The 23263-nt window shown below is 36.9% G+C and overlaps 1 protein-coding gene across 1 annotated transcript in view; it reads left to right on the forward strand.

Annotated features, from left to right (window-relative positions):
- Vwc2 (von Willebrand factor C domain containing 2) overlaps positions 1-23263 on the forward strand; it is a 154821-nt gene that overhangs the window by 92823 nt on the left and 38735 nt on the right. The window lies entirely within an intron of this gene.

A 23263-nucleotide genomic window follows, 5' to 3' on the forward strand; every position in this document is an offset into this window, starting at 1 on the left:
GATGTCTCTCTACTTTAGGCAGCATTTCATGATGAAGTGGGACAAGGCCATGAAACTATTAGAAACCTTATTGTTCAGTCAACTGAACTAGGTACTACCTTAAATCTTTTATAAACCTTCATATATGTTCTTATAATCTGTCTTAGTCTGCTTTGTATTGCTAATAACACAATACCACAAACTGGGTAAGTTGCAAAGAGTTTTATTTACTCATGGTTCTTGTCCAAGGTCAAGATGGCCTAATGATGGCCTGCTTGCAAGCAGCATCCTCAGGTGGCATAGGACACCACAGAGTGTGAGTGACAGGGTATAACTGGGAAACCTAGTTGAACTGACTTTTTTAAAAGCAGACTCACTCTCCAGATAACTCATTTACCCATTAATCCATTAGTCACATGGGTTAATCCAGTCATAAGGACAAAGCCTAATCACCTCTTAAAAGTCCCACCTGGTTTCACTCTCTCACAAATGGGCTAAGTTTCAATATGAGTTTTATAAGAGAGACACCATATTTCCTATTTGGAGAATTGTTTTCCAGTTGGACAGTTCAGATATGTGAAACTGTTTCATTCTTCCACCTAGCAAGTCCTGGCTCCTCCATGTTTCTCTAAATTCCACTTCTTGGCTGAACATTCTCTTCCTTGGCTTACCTTTTCTTGCCAGTAGCATACCAGGCACATCTAAGAGAACCAACTCGTATTTCACCAAATCCATCAGTCTGTCAGTACTGTATCTTCTGAACTTCCTGCAAATTTCAGTTGTGTCATCTGTTTCACCACAGGCACACTGGTTGCCATTTTCCTACCCTGAGTAGCCATTTCCCAACAATTTTTCTATCTCTGCCTGTTGCTTAGTCCTAAGATGAATGCCACAGGCCAGGGTGGCCGCTTTCATGGTTATCTCAGGATTGCAGGTGCAGGCGGAGAACCAGATCCAATGTGCAAGCAGCCCAGAGTGCAAATAACGCATTAGTCAAAGCAAGCAAGTGAGCAAGCCCTGACTCAAAAGGAGGAAAATCAGACTGCAGTTCTTGATGGGAAGAGATGCACAGTCACATCATAAAGGGGGAGATCAGTTTTGACATCTGTCCCGTGCTTCGAGTTTGTATGGATGCGGTCAGCCATCATGTCCTTTTTTGTTATGAGAAGGTAATCATACATATGAAGCTACCTCTTAAGATGATCACACATGACCTTGGCAGGCTGGAAATATGTGCACAGTGCAAGGCACCTCTATGGCATATAGTTTCCTATATTTGTGGAATTGGATCTATGATTGCTTCCTTTCGACTTGGACAGCCTGAGGCAGCAGCAACTCACCTAAAGAGGCTTCAGCTAGCAATAGCAACAAACCAAAGAGCTCCTGCGAATATGTGGGGTTGCCTCTCATGAGTGGAACAAACATAGAATAGCATGTGAGGATTGTCTTTCTATTTTAGTTGGCTTCCTGTAATGAGATTTAAACTTTTGTTATTTGTTAACAATTCCATGGGAAATAATATTGATCAAAATATTCTGAAAATGAAATAAAAAAGGTTCATTCCTGAATGATTGCTAGAAAGAAAAAGAATCATGATAAAACAAAAATGTGGTCTTCTCATTTACTCATTCATTGTCAGAATTTGCTATTCAGACAGAATAAGAGAGGGAAGGAAAGATGGTCCCGACGATCCAAAAAGGTTTGACTTCTAATTTTTCCATTTTACAACAGTATAGAAGCAATATTCATTCAGTAGAATCCATACTTCACATTTGAATCCAGATAGTTTTCTGGGCTAGCTAGGTGTAGTTTGTATTGCAGGACTCTTGCAATGCTGAGCAGCAGCAGCCTGCTCCAATTTCCAGCAAGTCATATGATTAAGTGGGGAAGTCACCAACACTCTATAGTGTACTGTATTGCCAGCATTTTTTGAATGATACATTACAGGAGGCATTCAGCACTTTATTATAAAAGAAGTTTTGTGTTAGATGATTTCACCCAACTGTAGGCTAATGTAAGTGTTCTAATCACACTTAAGGAAGGCTGGGCTGAGTTGGAATCCTCTGGATATTAGACATATTAAATGTGTTTTTTTGATTTGCAATCTTCCCAGCTTGCTATGGATTTATTGGGCCATAACCCCATCCTTAGTCAAGCAGCATCTGTAATGTAATGTCAAGTCAATGGAGAGGTGGTGCTGTGTATCCAAACTTAAGGGAGAAAATATTAGGAAATGATTCACTCTTCTAAATAAAGTATGTTCCATGTGCTAACATGAACTCTTCACACCATTAAAATAATAAGCATATAACTAAATGTTCTATAAATTAAAAAGGCACTACAGTATGCTGGAAGGACGTGGAAAGCCTGAGTCAATCCACTGGAATCTGGCATCTGTGAGCATCTGGCCTGAAAGACAGGAGGATTTTGATACAGAGGTGCGAGTGCTACTTAGCCATGAACTTGAAGGCATGGGAATGTTTCCCTAACACATGTACAGAAGCAGAAAGAACATACCTTCAGGGCTCTCAGTGTGCCCAGTGGCTACCATAGCACAGATTTCATGAAGGAAAATGACATCGTGTTGAAAAAGATATGATTGAATAATTCATTCTCCCCATAATAGCTGTGTTCTTGTTTTCTGGAGGTAATATTAATAGTACTGTTTCCCAAGAGCTTAGAGACAGATTAGGTGTTATAGATAAGAGGCATTTGTTCTTTCTTCTAAGGCGGAGATCTAGAACTCTTTTGGTCCTGTTTTGCCATACTAATTTTACAGATATATCAAAGGACCAATTTGATGATTCATTTGCTCATGCATAACTAAAAAGAACCAATGAAAAAGAGAAATCTTAAAAATAAATAAGTTAAATGATGACACTTATTTAGTGTTTGTGAGGTGAAGCACATATAATTCAGAGCCACTGTGTCTACTCAAGGACTATGTTTATATTTTATAAAACCATCTGAATGGCTTAGAAGTAGAGAAAGTGCCTCAGCCTATTTCCATCATACGTAGAAATACATAGAATCATATGTAGATCATCATATGATTCTACATCTATGTTCAAGATTTGTAAACATTCATATCCATCATTTAAATGTTCTCACATAGGGAGGTCTTAATGGATTGTTATATGGGAAGAAGTTTTTCTGCCTCAGATAGATGTACAATTTTTTTATAAAACAATTTCCAGAAGGATAAGCCATGAATTAAGAAAATGCCAGTTTCTGAATGGTAAGGAGTTTTTGATACCCCTACAAGTGAGGAAGCATTTATACACTCTTTCATTTTTCTCCCTAAATATTCATGGAACACTAGCTATTCGCTTAAACCCTGCAACAAGGCTAGGGGCATACAAATGAATAAAACATGGAATCCCACAGCTTGGGAGAATAGGCTGGCATTGCCAGTAATTCCATGAGGGCAATTGCTATAAATTAAGCATTTGCAAAGTCCGTAGAGAATGGGGGGAATAATTCCACTCAGGGATCCAGGGAAGAACAGTAGAGGAAGAACTATTGAGCAGGCTCTGACAGGGTGTGTTCATCTGGCCAGGGGGAGAAGGGGAGGAGGACTATTTCAGGCAGACAAAGGATTTTAACAACCAAAATCTATAATAGGCTAACAAAATTGGAGATTGAAAAAAAAAAATGATGTTGTGTACTATAAAAGTTGCATGGTAGTCCCTATGTCATGATAGTTCCAAACTTTAAAAATCTTAGATCTTTAGATTGATTCTTTTGCAGATTTTTAAGTCCTTATTTTGACATGTTTGTGTCCAATGAGTTCAAATAAAAAGTTGCCCGATGAAAGGATATGTTGTTCACAGAATAGTTAAGAGTTACCAAGCCCAACAGCAAGGATGTGAAACAACTGGAGCTCTCATAACTTGAGATGACAAAATTAAGTCCATGCCTGGCCCAGCATTTCAACGCCTAGATGTACATACAAGAGAAATGAGTGCACATGTCTACCAAAAGGCATTTACAAAAATGTGCACATATGTTTTATTTATAATAGCCCCAGACTGGAAACTGCCTAGTTCCCATCAAGAGGAGAATGGATTAACAAATTATGGCATATTCATGCACCACAGAACTACTCAGATGTCAAAAAGAATGAACTACTTGATATACACAAGACATGTTGAGTCTTCAAAATATTATGCTAAGTAAAAGAGGCTCTAAACAAAAGAATGCATATGATTTCTATTTATTTGAATATCAAGAACAGGAAAACGAATGTCTGACAAGACAGAATGGCAGTATTTATTGGGAGCGGGAATGAGAAAACTTTCTTGGATGACAAGTCTTTCTATATCTTAACTGGAAAACTATACACATATGTAAATATTACCAGCCTAAAAGATTATTTTATATTAACTGCATATAAAAACTAAAAGATTTTAAAGTCATATAAATAAGAGTGATGACAATTACTTGGGTAGGATTTTCATACTTGCAGAGGTGAGCTGAAGCTGCAGGTCCCAGGTGTAGCAAAAAGACTCAAATAGTTTCCCCTTCAGGAACAAGAATTGGGAAACCATGACGTTATCATGGGCATATAACAGAGAACATTTCTTCCCACTATTTTGTGCTGCTGAAAATGGAACTGTGCATGGTTACCCATGACTAGAAAAGAGTTACCCACAAGGGAGGAAAGCAGACTGTGCCCTTCATTTTACACTAATCTTTGTTGGATTACCCACAATTCAAAAACTTACTTAATAACAGCAGAATGCCTTAGATCCCAGGCAAAGCAACAATGAATCAACTCCAGGATAGATTTGGGACTCTCTTAGAAGAAAAAAAATACCTTTACAAAACAGGAAGATAATTAAAAACAAGAAACCTATGAAGAAGGCAAACTCCTGAAAATATTCCATAGACGCAACAAATTGAAGAATCAAACCCCCAAAATGTAGAAATAATGGAGCATTCCAAAGGGGATTTCAAAATAACATTTTAAAAATATATAAGGTGATAAAGGAATATCAATTTAAAGCCAAATTTGAAGTGAAAATGAGTGATAATATCCATTGTTGGTATCTTAATGAGACTTCTGGCAGTCTTTTGCATAATCAATTGGTCAGTGTTGCCTAAAACTGAATCTCATGTGTCCTTCTATCCCAGTCTGATTCCTGAAACCACAGGGCAATTAAAACCTTAGCATTGGAAGTTACATTCTATGGTTTTCGTTTTTACCAGAGCATTGCTTATAAGTAAAAAAATTAGAAATTATGATGAATACTTGTCAGTGATGGAATGGCTGAATGAAGTATGCTACATACATTCATGAGCTAATATACAGTGGTTAGAAGTAAAGACTTGGTTGGAGATGAGTTGATTTGGTAGGGTTTCCATGATATGTTTCCAAGAGAAAAAAAAATGGCATAAAAGTTGATGTAATATCTAATTTTTCCTGAGAAACATTGAACAAATTAAAAACCTCTGTATGTATTCATTTTATTGTTTCATGATATGAGAATGTAATATAGAAGGAAACATAATGGAGTGATTCTGTTGGTCTATACAAATGTGAGATAGGGTTGGGTCAAGCAAGGAAAAAAATGTTAAACACACACTTAAAAATGTATTGTTCTCCGAATGTGGCAAGCATTTTTTAATCAGGTCTGTGGGAAATTATACACTCAATCAATCTGACACGTATGAGCATATGTGTATAAAAAAGAGAGGGAGAAAGAAACAAGGAGTGACAAGCAAGAATGATAAAATAGTATGTGGAAATAATTAATAAAACTAAACAAAGTTAAAAAATAGTAGGAGTAATTTGTCTTTAAACAATGAATGTAGTCATGCACACAATAATCCCAACAGTTTGGGAGGCTGAGGCAGGAGACTAGCAAGTTCAAAACCAACCTCAGCAACTTGGCAAGGCCCTAAGCAACTTAGTGGGACCCTGTCTCAAAATGAAAGATAAAAATGGCTAAGTATATAACTCAATGGTTGTATGCTCCTGGGCTTAATCCCTAGTAAACACAAAAACAAACCACAACAAAGAATGTAGGAGCCAGGCATAGTGGCATATGCCCTGAGGTTCCACCTTTTGGGGTGGCAGGATCACTTGAGCCTAGAAGTTGGAGACCAGCCTAAGCAACACAGCATGATCCTGTCTCAGAAAAGAAAGGGAAAGGAGTAGAAGGGAGGGGTGGGAGGGGAACTCTGAAACAGGAAAAAAAAAATGCTGTTCTTGGTGTTCCCATAGAACTAAAAATCAGCACAAAGGGTCAATATCCTGTCCGTTCAGTCCTTACTTCCTCTGGTCTAAGCTGGACATCACTTGGGCAAACTCTACCAAAGCCCCTCTTCACAGATCTGTAATCTCCATTATCTCCAACACAGAGCAGGCAAGGCAAGGCTGAGAGACAAGAGGAACCCAAGGGAGACAGAACTCTAAACCAAAAGCCAATGAAAGGAAAAAAAAGAAAATCATAATGGCAAATTTAGTAAGTAATAATCTAAACACAATGATAGGGGCTGGGGATGTGGCTCAAGTGGCATGCGCAGGGTGCTGGGTTCGATCCTCAGCACTACATAAAAATAAAATAAAGATGTTGTGTCCACCGAAAACTGAAACATAAATATTAGAAAATTCTCCCTCCTCTCTCTCTCTCTTCTCTCTCTTTAAAAAATAAATAAATAAAAATTAAAACAATGTTAGAAGGAAAGGAGGTTTTGTGCATGCTTGGAATCATGTTGTCAGGAAAATAATTGCTAACAATTACTTGACAGTTCAGAGGAAAGTTAAGCTACAAAAACTTATTTGTCCTTTTGGAGAAGAGACTAGAAATACTATCTAACTTTAGTTAACTATCTAACTATTAGAAAATTTAAGGGCAGCCATCAACAGAATATACACAGATCCTTTAATGACTACTAGTAAAGGGAGTACAAGAAATTACCACCAAGTATTGAAGAAAGTCGGGGAAGAGGAACAGCTGTGGCTATATGTTCCCCAAACAAAAATAAAGATCACAAAAGTAAATCCAAAGAAACCATTTGTCACAATGAATCTAAAAATTTAATCCTCCTAAACAAAATACCTTTAAAATGTCCTCAACAAAATCCATTTGTTTCCTCAAAAATGTATGGCATTACAAATAATATCAATAAACCTTGTCAAATATGTCCACACTAATATAAGACCATATCAAATCAAATAAAAAGTAAGTCAAAATATCAAAGAAGTCCACACTGTGTCCGCTAAAAATAAAAAAGGGCACTCAAAATCCATGCACATTCCAATGGGAAGACCCAGCATTTTCTTCCCTTGGTGAAATGGGTTGTGTTAAATGGCACTCCAGCAACTGACTAGGCACATGAGGTGAACCCAAGGAAGAAGCCACCAGGCATGGGGGACAGAAATTCAGAAGGAACTGAGCCTCTCATGAGCATATAAGTGCTGCACCAGGCCTGAGCTGCTGCCTGCTGACTTTGTGACATGAAAGAAATCTCAGTTTAAGCTTGTTTTTTGTAGATGAGCCTAATCCTCACTGGTATTATTCAATAAATAATACCAAGAAAATTGGGTTTCCATATGGAAACAAATTAAATTAGATCTCTGCATCACAGTATAAGCAAAAATACATCCCAGGTGGTTTAGAACTCTAAATGTGAAAAATAAGTAATTGAATATGTAAGAATCTATGGCTTATGGAGTGAAAATTTCTTTGAGATAGAAAACAAAAAATATAGAGGAAAAATTACCATATAACATATCTACAATAAGATATAATAAAAACCATGACGATAAAATTTGGAATCCAAATAAATAAAATTGTAAATTAATAAAGAAACACTATTTGAGAAGCAAGAATTAAACCAGGAATGTTGATGAAAGAATTATATGAAAAAATGTTCAACCTTAGTCACTGTTGAAAACTACTGAAGATAGGGATTGTGGCTCAACAGCAGAGCACTCGATAGCATATGTAAGGCCCTGGGTTCGAGCCTCAGCACCACATAAAGATTAATAAATAAAATAAAGGTATTGTGTCCAACTACAACTAAAAAATAAATATTAAAAAAACCTGAAGATAGACAATTCTGACCCATTCTTTTGAAAAAAAAGAAAAATTTGAGAGGGTAACAACTTGTCATGGTCTCTTTAGGATCCTATAACAAGGTATCATAAATGGAGTGAATTATAAACAACAATAAATATTGCTTAGAATTCTGGAGGCTAGAAGTCCAAGATCAAGGCTCTGGCTCACAGGAGGTCTGGTGAGGTTCTACCCACTCACTGATTCTTCTTCTTCTTCCTGTGTTCACCTTGTGGTGGGGGGAAATGAGGTCCCCAGACCTATATTATGAGGGGTCTTACCCCATCAGGATGGCTCCACCTCATGACCTAATCATTTCCAAAAGGCCCTACCTTCTAATACCATCACCTAGGAGTTAGGATATCCACATGAATTTGTTCAGGGCAGGGGCCGGAGTGGGGGGTGCTGCAAACATTCAGACCATGGGTCAGGTGTGGGAAACCATGTTACACATTAGCTGGCATGAGCATGAATTGGTAAGACTACTTTGGAAAAAAAAAAAAACAAAAACGTTTGACCATAGATTTAAAAACTGTTAATGGGTATAGGCAGGCAATTTGCAGTAATTATGAATTTTCGCTTCTGGAGAATAGCCGTCATGGATTTTGTATAAGGAAATTGGAACATGTGTATTTATTAAAATTGTTTTTAATAACCTTATAAAGTTAAAACAGATTAAATAGTGGCTATGAAGAAAAGAATGAATAATTTAAGTATGATACATTCATATACTGTCCTACTACAGAACATTCTATCTATGTCAAATGGAGAAATGTCAGAAGACATAAACAATAGTGTTCTATTACTATTACTGAATAACACAGAGTGGGTAATTTATAAAGAAAAGAGGTATATTTAGCTCACAGTTCTGGAGCTCCAAGAGCATGGCATCAGCATCTGCTTGGCATTAGGTGAGGATGTTTCTGCCAGGTCATGGCATGTCAAAGGGCATCATATGATGAGTCAGAGCAACTATGGAAAGGAGAGCTCAATTTTATTTAAAAAAAAAAGCCACTCAAAAGATAACCCATTAATCCATGACTTCATTAAACCATTTAAAAATGAGTGGATTAACCCATTTGCCTCTTAATGATCCCACATCATAATGCTTTAAGATAGGGATTAAATTTCAACATGTGCTTTGGCGGAAACACTAGAATTTTAGCAAACAATTTTACCATATTATAATATATTTGTTTAATATAAAAATCAAGCCGAAACCAATACATTTTATTTTGGGTGTGTGTGTGTGTGTGTTTAATGAAGGCATAGTGGACACAACATATTTTGATAGACGTTTCCCTGGGAAACAGGAAGGAATGGGGTAAGAGTTGATGGGCAGAGGAGATCCTTGTTCTGTGTATTATAGCCACGATTCTTAAAAAGCAAAACTAAGAACATGTACACACACACACACACACACACACACACACCTGTTAGAAACTAATAACACACACACACACACACACACCTGTTAGAAACTAATAACACACACACACACACACACACACCTGTTAGAAACTAATACAGTTCTTAGGTGATAGGATTTAGCCCCCTTCCTTCCTTTTATTTCCCTTTGTCTTTTTTCTTTTCTGGAACTTATAAACTCACTATAAAAATGCCAAGATGACACTGGCCTGCCACAGGTTAGGACTCACTAGTTATAACCACTGAGCAGTGATGAGACACAGTGAGTCTCCTGTCCCATGGGTCCATCTTTTCCAATTTCCCTGCAGTCTCTTGCAGCTCTTCCAAATTCTGAATGGACAGAAGACATCAGAGCCACCCTGGGTTGTCCCTCTTTGTAGGGAGGGAGTTGAATTCCTCAAATTAACTATTTCCCAAGGAAATACATTTCAAATTGTACAGAAATGTTGTTAACTAGTTTTATCATTATAATATGGTTTCAAACAGGTAAAAACAAGTTTTCAAAACTGGACTGTTAACTGTTTATGATATTGTTTCTTTGGGGAAAAAGAAGAGTTTCCCACATAAATAATGAGATAGAAGTAAAAATCATTTGGATCTGGATCCACTCACAAGATGTGTTCCCTGTACTGAGATAGAGATATGCAAGGAAAGCCTTTGTCCCTGGCCTGGGGCTTGACATTCGTTTGCATGATTATTCCACTAGTGACAAGAGGTAGGGGATGCCTCTGCCCACCACTTCACTTTGCTTACTCTCCAGTTTCTGCTCTATACTATGACAGCAATTATAGATTGAGTAGCCCTTATCTGGAATGCTTGGGAGCAGAAGTGTTTCACATTTTGTATTTTCAGAGTTTGGGATATTTGCTTATACAAAATGAGATCTCTTAGGAATGAGACCTAAGCCAAATGCTTTTTATGTTTCTTGTGCACTTACACACAGAATCTGAATGTAATTTATATAATATTTTAAATAATTTTATGCATCAAACCAAAAATTCATGGTGTGGCGTTTTCTACTTGTGATATCATGGCGGTGCTCAGAAAGTTTTGGATTTTAGAACATTTTGAATTTCAATCCTTGGATTAAGGATACTCAATATGTGATAGTCTTTGATAGGATCAGACAAGAATTACATTGCTGAATATGTATTTTTAGTCCTTCAAACCATGTCTAAACATAGTAAGTACAGCAAAAAGCAGCTATTTATTGTTAGTATGCATGTTATTCCTCTTAGTATCTGTCTCCTCAGCTCCATGAGGAGTGGAATCATGCTCCAGTATGTCCTTGGCATCTATACAGTGTCTTACCAATTGTAGATGCTCAATGAGTAGTCTCTGAAAGGATGAATAGAGGAAATCAGTACTGGATTTTGCTGACACTTATTCTGTACTGGCAATGTGAATCTTTACAATATTTCTGGAAAATCACTTGGCAATGTGTGTCAAGTATTTAAAATGTTCAGAATTTGTTATGGCTTGGGGATTGTATTTCTAGATGCTTATCCTAAGAAAAGAAATCAGGACTTATATGGAAGGCTCTCTGGGCTACATAAGAACTTCAAAGGACCTGTCCTTTGAGTCATATAAGGAAGTTGTGTCCCTATGAAGAATATGATACTGAAATGTATGGTCCAAGGTGATGTGAAAACATTGGCAACTTTTCCTTTATGAGGAGTACTTACGGTTCCTTCGATGGAAAATAAATGAGCTTTTTGTTCTTTCTGCCTGCCACTCTGTGGCTGACGAGTTTGGCCACGTCACCTCATATCGACGAGCCTCAGTTTCCACATCAATAGTTGAGAAAACATTATCTGTCTCACAGTTCAAAAAATAATTAACAATATAGGAGAGCTGTTTGAAGACCACAAATTTAGATATAAATATTATTCCCAAGTGGTATTCAAGGAAGTGCTTTTGACATAATTCATATTTCAATGTAGTACTTCAATTAAATACCTCGTTGGGGCAACTCCATGAGTATTATCTGAGAGCAGCCCCTGGAAAGAGATCAAGAAAGAGGCTCCTTGATGCTTTTCAGGTGGCCTGCCACTTTATCCTATTTTAAGATGTTCCTTCCTCCTCCCTTTTTCCTGACAGCCTGTATCTGTATTCAATCATTACCTGTCAACACAGTTTTATTTGGTATGAATAAATATGGCATAATTAGCTTGGAAGCGATTCTTGTAATTACAGTTGTAGAGTTGCTTTATTTGCTCAGTCTTCATGTCTAAAGAATGTGACACAACCTGCCAAGATGACTTAAAACACAAAGTCTAAATTTATCAGTGTGATCCTTTGGATGTGCTTGCAATATTGTGGCTTTGTCCAATTTCTGTTGACAGGTCTTCAGGGTTCAAATACATTTAAGCCACGCTGATTCCTCAGAAGAGTCTGGGGGTGCAGAGCTTTCTACTTAATTGTCAACCTCTTTCCACCCAGAGGGATGGGAAGAAAAGATGGCGCCCCCCTGCATCCACCTCTGTGGTGTTGCAAGAGTCAAATGAGAAAAAACATCATCGAAAGTTAAAAACACCTCTTCCCTGGCATGTAGTCAGTGCTCCGAAATACTCGTCAGTCACTGTTCACCTAGGCATCTTTTGCCTTCTGTCTCTCTTTATGACCATCTCCATGACGAAAACCCAGACTCATGGATAGACAAAATATGGTGTGTAATGGTTGTGATTTACCTGAGGAGGGTGGTAGACGGCAGAGAGTCCTGATCTGGGGATTATAGCCTTTCACAAGTAGTCCTGATTTCATATTCTGGGCAGTCTTTATCTCTCTTAGGTGTCAGCTGCTTTGGGGGCTTCATTATTATTTGGAATGGATAGCTCTTCAAAGGCTCTGTCCTCATTTCCTCACCCTGCTGTGAGCACCTGCTGTAGCCATCTGATTCCTCTGCCCTTGAATTTGGACTAAACATCCTAGGAGCCTTTGAAGAATTATGTTATATTGTTGGGTACAGCATCCTATGTCCTTCAAGTTAGGGTTAGTGGTCAACTCTTTTCTTGAGATGCTTTGATGATTAAGGATATTTTATTCAGCTTTCCCCTTCCATTGGCTCAGAAGATAATGACATTTTTTAGTGATGGACCCTACTGTTTCAATGTCCCCCCCCCCCCGCCGCCCAACTTCAGTTTCTATCAACCCATGCTTTCTGCCCACTGCCTGGACAACAGGAGGGCTTCTGCTCACTTTGCCTCCAAATACATGGCACTGAATTAATGTTATCATTGGAAAATCATCAACCAAGATCTGTTCACATATTCATGAGTTGTTGCTGCACCTCTCCAAGCTCCTTTTGGGGTACTTCCTGCCTCAAGATTACACTCTTTTAATAAAGTCTTGATGGTGATTAATTTTTGCAGCACTTGTTCATCTGAACCTGTATTTCTCTTTCCTTCTTAAAGAATATATTTCCTCAATCTGTTCCTCTAGTTTGACTATTTTCTTTCACATATCCGAAAATACTTTACTCTCTTCTGACTTCCAGAGTTGAACTCTGTTCTCAATGTACTCTTGGATCCTTTGGAGGTAACTCAACCTTTTTTTCTCTGACTGACATTAATACTTTATCTTGCCCAGAGCAGTGGCTGCACACCTGTAATCCCAGCAGCCAAGGAGGCAGTAGGATCAGGAGTTCAAAGCCAGCCTCAGCAAAAGCAAGGCACTAAGCAACTTAGTGAAACCCTGTCTCTAAATAAAATACAAAATAGGACTGGGGATGTAGCTCAGTGGTCAAATACCCCTTAGTTCAATCCCTGGTACCTAAAAAAAAAAAAAAAAAAATGTATCTTTGTTCGTCTTCTTCAGCAGTTTGATAATATTACTCCTAGCTGAACATTGTTATTATTTAAAATTTTTCCTTTTGGTTTTTCTAAGCCTTATTTTATCTGTGGCTTGTTGTCTTCATAAATTCTTTGCTAGAATCTTAAAAAACAATTGTCCATAGTCTATTTTTCCTTTTATTGATGGTATTGCACTTAATTTCTCAAAAGTTAGGTCAGGAACCAACAACTATGTCTCACTGGCTAAATAAAACCAGCTGGCTACATTTGTAATTCTCTTTTTTTCTTTTGCAGTTCTGGGAATCAAACCAGAGTCATGCATGCTACATGAATGCTTTACTACTGGGCTACATCCCCAGCCCTTTAAATAAAGTTTTATTGGAACACCCCTGCCCTTATTCATTTCTGTTTTGTGCATGACTTCTTTCTTTCAACCATGGCAGAACTGAGTTTTCCTCAAAATCCAAAAGCCTCAAATAGTTACCTTTTATCCCTTTACAGAAAGGTTTACCAGCACTTAGGTTAAATTTTGTTGCCATATCCTTTATATCTGTTACATGCTCTTCATAATTTCTAATCTTTTATCACTTTGTGCTCTATTCTGGATATTTTCTTCTATTAAGTCTTTCTTTATAGTCTCCAGTTCTTTGCCTAAAAATTTTTGTGTTTTACCTTCTTGAATATAGTGAGTGAATTGAATTTAAATACTGTGTCAGGTAATTCCAGAATGTGAAGCAATTATTTAATTCTCTCCTTAATGTCTCATCTCATGTCTTATTGTCTCATCTCATTTTTTAAATAAATATTTGCTAGATATTCATTTGCAAAAGTTTTTAGGAATAATGCGAGACTAAAGATACAGTCAAGCCAGGTGTGGTGTCAGATACCTGTAATATCAACTACTCGGGAAACTGAGGCAGGAGGATGGCAAGTTCAAGATCATCCTAGGCAACTTAGTGAGACCTATCTCAAAATAGATGGAGGGAAGTAGCTCAATCATAAAGAGCTTCAGGTTTAATCCTCAGTACTGAAAAACAAACAAAAAAAAAAGGTGACATCATCTTAGCAGAGCAGATTTGTATGTACATATACTGCTGTATGTACACCAGGCTGAATCACCTGGTCAAGCTGAGCTTCAGTCCCAGGGAAGCCTGTTTACTTGTACTGAACTGTGAATAGTAAATAGGACTGCAGCAATTCAGGGTCCTTATCCAAAGCCAGTGGCGGTATGGACACTGCCCAGCTCCAAACTTTACTGGACTGTCGTTTTTGTGAAAATCACATCCTGGTATACAGTATGTCTTTCTAGTATTTTTTTCAATAGTTATTATGTTATGTAGGCCTTTTTCTATCTTTCTGAGTTTTTATTTTTAGAATTTCAGGTGCAATCATTATTTTCAGTGGATAGTTTTCTCATTTTCTTTTCTATATACTAGTTTTGAACTTCAGAAAGTTGTTTGGTTTTCTGGGCATACAGTCTGATCAATAGCTTTCCAGTGTTTATTGAAGCAATTTCATCCTTCCATTTACATTTCTGTAGTTTGCAAGTTTAAAGAAAGCACTCACTGGTGAGAGGGGGCATCATTTTCTATTTCTTGATTTTAATAGAAATGGTTTTGGTGTGTCATCATTTAGAGCCATAACTCTTTAGATTTTGATAAGCAGTTTTTCTTTTATTAAAACATTTTTTCCTGCCTTTATAATGTTTTTATTAACAGTATCTGGCAAAATTTATCAAATGCCTTTTTTATTTTTTGTGTTGTAATGTTTTTTTCTTTTATATGTATTGATACAAAGCATGCTGACAAATTTCTTAAACTGAACCACACTTACATTTCTCAGCATGTCATTTTTGTATACAATACTGAATTCTTCATATGTATAATTTCCTCTTAAATTTTATGTCTGTATTTATAGATGAATTTGGATTTCTTTTAAGTTTTGGTATTAAAGTTTATCTGGCTTCATTTTATTACTGGGTTCAACCTCTAGCATTGCAAAATAAATGAATAAATAATACTAGGATTAAGGTTACAATAGTTCCCTCCTTATCCATGGTTTCACTTTCCACAGGTTTAGTTACCCACAGTCAACTGAGTTTTAAAAATAGTACATGAACAATTCCTGAAATAAATGAATGAAATTTAAACATCATGCCATCCTGAGTAGCATGGTGAAATCTCCTACCAACCCACTCCATCCTCTTGCAATGTGAGTCATTCTCTGTCCTGTGAGTCCATGCTATATATGCTACCTACCTGTGAGTCCCTTAGTAACAGTCTTGGTTATCAGGTTGGTATCATGGTATCATAGCATTAGCCCTTTCTATCTCTCTTCCTTCTTTTTCTTTTTAAATAACTTTCAAGTTGGAAAGTTTCTAATATTTAAGTTTTTTTTTTTAACTTTCAAGTAATCCTCATTTTCTTTAATAGTGGTTCCAAAGTGCAAAAGCAGTAATGCTGGCAATTTTATTGCATTGTATTTTTATGATTGTTTATCTGTAATTATTGTTGTTGGATTTTTGCTATCTGATTTATAAGTCAAACTTTCTCATAGATATGTGTGTATGTATAGGAAAAAATTACTTTATATGGGTTTGGTACTATCATGATTTCAGGCTTACACTGAGGGTCTTGAAATGTGTTACCTGTGAATGAGGAGTGACTCCTGTGTATTAATTCCCATTGTCCATTTATCTGACTTTGAGTTTTCTTTAAGAGTAGACTTTTAACTCATCCTTTTTATGGCAATTGATCTATTTGGTGTTTGAGCTTTCTTTCATCCCTTTATCCATTCTCTGTGGTCCAAGATCTTGCTCTAAGTACCCAGTTCCTGGTTGTAGTTTATTCAGCCCAAGGGAACCAGTCTTGGTTCTACTTCTATTCAGTTGTCCTCAAACTGTGGGAGTTGCTGTGCTCTGGAGCTGAAGCTAAATGAGTTTTTCAGAGCTGGAGAGTCCATCTCAGGTACTTTGACCCCAACTTCCCAACTTGTCTGTTCCATTTACTTAACCAGCCAGTTGAGAGCTTTGGAGAGCTGCCTGCCTAGTTACTCCACGCATCTGACAATATAGCTTAAGGGATTCTGAAAGCACAAAAAGACAGTCTGAAATTATGTGAGGGGTAAATGGAAGTTTTGAGTAAGAGTGACTTAGTGGATTTATGGAAACTGATGATTAAACAGACAGCAGTTCAAGCACCTCTTATTTTCTTAGACTAAAGGTACTATTGATGGGCACATCAGGTACTAGGAAGGTAAAAGTGCATTGTGCTAACAGGCATGAGAGTTGTATTTAAGGTAGTGTGTTAATAAGATCCATTAATAACTGCATTGAGGTTTTTTTTAGTTAAAGGAAGTAATTAATGGACTTATGAATAATAGTTGTTATTCAATTCAACCTCAGAAAATGATACTGAATATGAAAAGAAGAATTTGATATTATCCAATAAAGTAATGTTTGGCAAGTGTCAATGTTAGACTAAACAGGGGTTGATTGTGTATATCTCTAAGTTAAATACTATTGCATAATTGTTGAGTGACTTCTACAGGTGTTTTATTTGTAAGAAGGGTTTTTTTTTTCTTTAAAAGTGGGAAGACACAAATTGCTATTTGCTTACTGTATTTCAAACTTTCACAAATGTGAGGATGGGGGTTAAGAATATAATGTTGGATCAAATGTTCTAATAAAGACAAAAAAATGGAAAGAAAAAAAAAAAGAGTGACTTAGTGGAAAGTCACCTGGGTCTACTCCACCTTCACCTGCACAAGAAAACCTCCTTTAACCTCTTCTTTCATGGTGTTAGTAGTTTGGTTCCTCTTAGGAAATAATTATGTGTTCTTAGACTCACAAAACATTTCTAGAACTTCTTTGAAATTCTCTTATTTTTCTTACCTCTCATGCCTTGCTCATCTCAAACAAACCACCATGATGTTATTTCAGAATATATTAATTTCCTCTAAAAGACTAGATTCCTAGTAGAATAAATACAACTGGCGTTGCAGTTTCTCTTCGATAAATATTTATTGAAATAATTTTTTCACATAGTGAAAATGTTTACTTCAATAATTGGCCATTTATTCTTGTGCTATTAAACAGACATATTTCCAAAGTTGAATTTGCAGATGTATGATAAACGATGAACAAATACTAAAATAAAATTCTCTACTTTTGAGTAGACTCAATTTCCAATTGGTTGACTAAGTTTTCCCTTTTCTATGTTGAAATTTATCTTGAAAATAAATTGTTTCTCACTTTATTTTATAAGCCTGAGAGAAAATGAAAACAGCTTTTAGATAAGCATCCAGGTGCTATCTGCTTACTTACTTGTGCACAGATTTTTGTTGTTGTTTTAGAAATTATTTTAAACACTGAATATAAATATTTAAGAATAGATTTACATGTGGCATGAAATTGAGGAACAAATTAATCAATCTTTTTTTTTAATTAATTTAACAGAAAACAAAACTAATAGAAGTAACCCTCTTCCCTTACATGGAAGTTGTCCAGATTTTGCAATGAATAATATCAATTCCTCAATATTTTTTTTCCTAAGCCTGCTCTTCTCATCCCATGTAACTTTGACACATACATTAAGGCAACAAAAAGCAGATTAGCAGAGGAGGAAAACATACCAGTGTTTCACATCAACATACCATTCACTGTCTTCAATTGGGTCGTCTCTTCTTTTTCCACATACATTCCATAATTTTAGATTGTCCTTATAAAAAGAAGTAGAAAGGAGAGAGAGCAACAGGAGGAAAAGAGAAAGAGGGAGAGACTCACATTATGTTGGATTCCTTGCAGGCTTTTCGCTTCCCCATCCCTAGATTTGTACTGAAAAGATCAATTTATAACCCAAAGCCATAAGAAAGCTGAGCAGGCCAGTGGGCACCAGCTACCAAGATGCTCCGTGGACTCCGAACATAATAAACTGCACTGGGCAGAGTGGTGCATGCCTGTGACCCAGTGACCTTAGAGCCCAAAGTAGGAGAATCACAAATTCAAGGCCAGCCTGGGCATGTGAGTGTAAGACTCTATCTCAAAAAAGAAAAAAAAAAGAGGGTGGGGGCTGGGAACTTAGAGCACTTGTGGAGCACGTACAAGGCCTTGCTGATCCCCAACACTGCTAAAAGAATAAAAATAAATAAAAATAAAATGGGCTGGAGAGGTATCTCAGTGATAGAGCACCAGTGGGCTCAATCCCCAGGAGAATAATAATCTTAATCATATGTTTAACCATAATTATCTGCCAAGTAAAATAGCTTCCATTTATCAAAAAATAGGAGAAATTCTTATAAAAATAAGACTGTACTCTCAAAATAAACATTAAAAGGAATTATGTATCTCTGGAATCAGGCTTAAAATAGCAGGAAGACTAGGAAAGCCCGAGGTGAAATTAAAATAGCATTTGTCAATGTTTAAAGTGTATGGTGGGCAGTACTAGCTGCACACATAGGATTCGTGGAGAGAGTTGCTTACACATATTCTTCCAGTGCTGTGGGAAGGGCACAAGATGGAAAAAACAAAAAAGGGAAAAATGAACAGAGAAGGAGGAAAGAACATGAAATCTCACTGTCCTGCAGTGGCACTTCCTAAAGGGAACATCAGAACAGGTCACACAGATTGAATGAATTTCTTTTTAAAGTTCTCATTGAAAACTTTAAGGGCGGAAATATTTGAAATTCTGGAAAAAAGAAAATACATATTCAATGAAGAAGCAAAAGTCATGCTGACCTTGGATTTGTCCCCTGACATAAAAGAACAGAAGGCAGCAGAGGATAATGCCTTGTTAGCATGATGGTGGGAAAACGTTTTTGTTTTTGTTTTTGGCTTTTTATTATTATTATTATTAGTTGTTCAAAACATTACAACTTGACATATCATATTTCATACATTTGATTCAAGCAGATTATAAACTCCCATTTTTACCCTGTATACATATTGCAGATTCACATTAGTTCCACATCCACTTTTTTACATACTGCCATACTAGTGTCTGTTGTATTCTGCTGCCCTTCCTATCCTCTACTATCCCCTCTCCCCTCCCCTCCCCTCTCCTCCCATCTTCTCTCTCTACCCCATCTACTGTAATTCATTTCTCTGTCTTGTTTTTTCCCCTTTTCCCTCACTTCCTCTTATATGTAATTTTGTATAACAATGAGGGTCTCCTTCCTTTACCATGCAATTTCCCTTCTCTCTCTCTTTCCCTCCCCACTCTCGACCTTATTTAATGGTGATCTTCTTCTCATGCTCTTCCTCCCTATTCTGTTCTTAGTTGCTCTCCTTATATCAAAGATGACATTTGGCATTTGTTTTTTAGGGATTGGCTAGCTTCACTTAGCATAATCTGCTGTAGTGCCATCCATTTCCCTGCAAATTCCATGATTTTGTCATTTTTTTAGTGCAGAGTAATACTCCATTGTGTATAAATGCCACATTTGTTTTATCCATTCATCTATTGAAGGGCATCTAGGTTGGTTCCACAGACTAGCTATTGTGAATTGTGCTGCTATGAACATCGATGTAGCAGTATCCCTATAGTACGCTCTTTTAAGGTCTTCAGGGAATAGTCCAAGAAGGGCAATAACTGGGTCAAATGGTGGTTCCATTCCCAGCTTTCCCAGGAATTTCCATACTGCTTTCCAAATTGGCCGCACCAATTTGCAGTCCCACCAGCAATATACAAGTGTACCCTTTTACCCACATCCTCTCCAGCACTTGTTGTTGTTTGACTTCATAATAGCACCAATCTTACTGGAGTGAGATGGTATCTTAGGGTGGTTTTGATTTGCATTTCTCTGACTGCTAGAGATGGTGAGCATTTTTTCATGTACTTGTTGATTGATTGTATGTCCTCCTCTGAGAAGTGTCTGTTCAGGTCCTTGGCCCATTTGTTGATTGGGTTATTTGTTATCTTATTGTTTAATTTTTTGAGTTCTTTGTATACTCTGGATATTAGGGCTCTATCTGAAGTGTGAGGAGTAAAAATTTGTTCCCATGATGTAGGCTCCCTATTTACCTCTCTTATTGTTTCTCTTGCTGAGAAAAAACTTTTTAGTTTAAGTAAGTCCCATTTGTTGATTCTTGTTATTAACTCTTGTGCTATAGGCATCCTATTAAGGAATTTGGAGCCCGACCCCACAATATGTAGATCGGAGCCAACTTTTTCTTCTATCAGACTCAGAGTCTCTGTTTGATATCAAGCTCCTTGATCCATTTTGAGTTGACTTTTGTGCATGGCAAGAGAAGGGGATTCAGTTTCATTTTGTTGCATATGGATTTCCAGTTTTCCCAGCACCATTTGTTGAAGATGCTATCCTTCCTCCATTCCATGCTTTTAGCCCCTTTATCAAATATGATAGTTGTAACTTGGTGGATTAGTCTCTGTGTCCTCTATTCTGTACCATTGGTCCACCCACCTGTTTTGGTACCAGTACCATGCTGTTTTTGTTACTATTGCTCTGTAGTACAATTTGAAATCTGGTATCGCTATACCGCCTGATTCACTCTTCCTGCTTAGAGTTGCTTTTGCTATACTGGGTCTTTTATTTTTCCATATGAATTTCATGATTGCTTTATCTATTTCTACAAGAAATGCCATTGGGATTTTGATTGGCATTGCATTAAACCTATAGAGAACTTTTGGTAATATTGCCATTTTGATGATGTTAGTTCTCCCAATCCGTGAACAGGGTATATTTTATCAACACGCATAAATCAAAATCATTTCTGTATATCAGCGACAAACCTTCTGAAATGGAAATGAGGAAGAACACCCCATTCACAATGTCCTCAAAAAAAATAAAATACTTGGGAATCAACCTAACAAAAGAGGTGAAAGATTTATACAATGAAAACTACAGAACCCTAAAGAGAGAAATAGAAGAAGATCTTAGAAGAGGGAAAACGTTTTCATCCTGTGCAAGATGGACACCAGTAGGTGTGGGGACAACCAAATTAGGAGCAGGCTCCCAAGTAAGGAGAGTGTGGTGCATCTGAGAACTCTGAGAACCTGATTCAGTAGCACCATAAGTAGGTAAGTAGAGGAAAGGGCTCTTGGGGTGTCCTTTGAAGCCCCAGTGCAAGGGCCTGTCCCCCAGGTTTGGGAGGGATGAAGGGTCCTAGCTGCTTCATGAGGAGCTGCTGTCCACCATTGCAGGAAGGAAGGAAGAATGGGCAAAGACAGGCAGCCAGTGAGACTCGGGGAAACCAGACCTTTGGGCCCAGCCATGTGGACATCCTTGAGATTTCTAGCAGAAATTCCACTCATTTTAATACACTGCCTTACATATTTTGACTTGTAAATAAGGACAAACATAAATCAACTGAGTGTTCCAGAGGAGAAAAAAAATCAAAAGTAACTTAGAGATTAGTAACTAATGTAAACAAATGGAAAAATAATCAGAAAATACAAAACACAGAAAATTTGATGAACATAAAAATGACCAAACCAATAAATAAGGACTTTTATAAGCTAAATAAAGTAAAAGACTAAAAGCATCAATTTGTAAAATTAGGGAAAATAAGGAAGCTACAATAGTTGTAGAGCTAACTTTAAAATTGTAAGAGAAGTTTTACATAATAGTAACTTTTTTATTTATAAAATATTAAAACTTCAATTAAGTGGACTATTTTTTGGGTTTACTAAAAGTGTCTCAAAAGGCGAAATAGAAAAATGGAATGGTCTAAAACATGTATAAAAAATTGAAATGCTTTTTAAATAATTCAGTTGCAGAAAAGTTTTAATGGTGACTTTTTGGAAGTTTTTGAGAAGTAAATAATATTTCCTACTGAAAATTAGCACACAAAAAGTGGAAGTTTCTCAATAAATTTCATGTTATTAGTATCATTCTAAACCACAATATGATTTTTTTAAAAAATAGCTCTAGAAAGAAAAACAGAGTATAATTCTACTTACTGATAAAAGAGCAAATTAACTATCAAAATAAATTCAAAAAGGTAATGTTGTGGGGCAGATTGCTCAGAAAACATACCAAGTCCCAGTTTTGTCCAAATTGAAGAGTATTTAGCTGGTGGCTGGTGACAGCTCCTGGAGTACCCCTAACTGTTTCTACAAGGAACAACTTGGAGCCTCAATGTTTTAGGATATTTAAAGTCAAAAATCATAAAAACCACACCTGGGTTTGATGTAGCTGCAATCAAGCGGGTACAGAAGCTGAATTGGGTAGTTATCGAGACAGTGCAATGGGTACATTCGTAATTCTCATGGGACTTTTCCAGGTTGGCATAGCAGCAAGCAAGCAGAAGGGAAGTGGGTCAAAATGACCCTAGTTCAGTACACGCTAGACAATAGTTACTAACATCTAGACAATCAGTCTCTGACAAGGTACATTACCCAAGAAAAATGGAAACCAAAGAGAACAATTTTACATTATATAAGAATTGCTATTTTGCTTTGCCAAGTATGCTATGCTAGGTAACTATTTAATGGGTACAGAGGTGGGGCTTTCCCATGAGAAAAGCGTTTCTTACATGATAAGGAGTCTCAGGGTAAAATGGGGTCTGTTTGGTCATTGCCCATCCATATAGCCTGGCCCATAGCAAGTAATACTCCCTAAATATTTAGTATTTCTTTTTCCTAACAACTTTTTAAACTACAAAGAATATCTGTTTCAATGTAACCTCACCTTAAGAGCAAAATACAACATGCATTTTTTAAGAAAACAATAAATTTTCTCATTTTATTCTGGAAGTTCTACCTAATCCAGTTATATAAAGGTGTTGACATAGTATTCATGAGTGTTCACAAGAGTTCGAGAGGGTGTCTGTCATCATTTGGGATTAACTTTAAACGTGGCTAAATCATTGATTTATTAGTGAAGGTGCTTGGAGGCATAGATTCTCAGGACCAGAAGGTGGCAATGGAGGTGTTGAGAAGCAGGTAGATGCTCCTGATTCCAAAGGTGAACCTGGTGAGATGTGCTCACCCTTGGATGAGAAAGGGAAGAGGCAGAGGTACCTGCTGGTATAGTTAGGAT

This window comes from Urocitellus parryii, chromosome 3 (genome assembly GCF_045843805.1).
Source record: "Urocitellus parryii isolate mUroPar1 chromosome 3, mUroPar1.hap1, whole genome shotgun sequence".
Classification (NCBI taxonomy): Eukaryota; Metazoa; Chordata; class Mammalia; order Rodentia; family Sciuridae; genus Urocitellus; species Urocitellus parryii.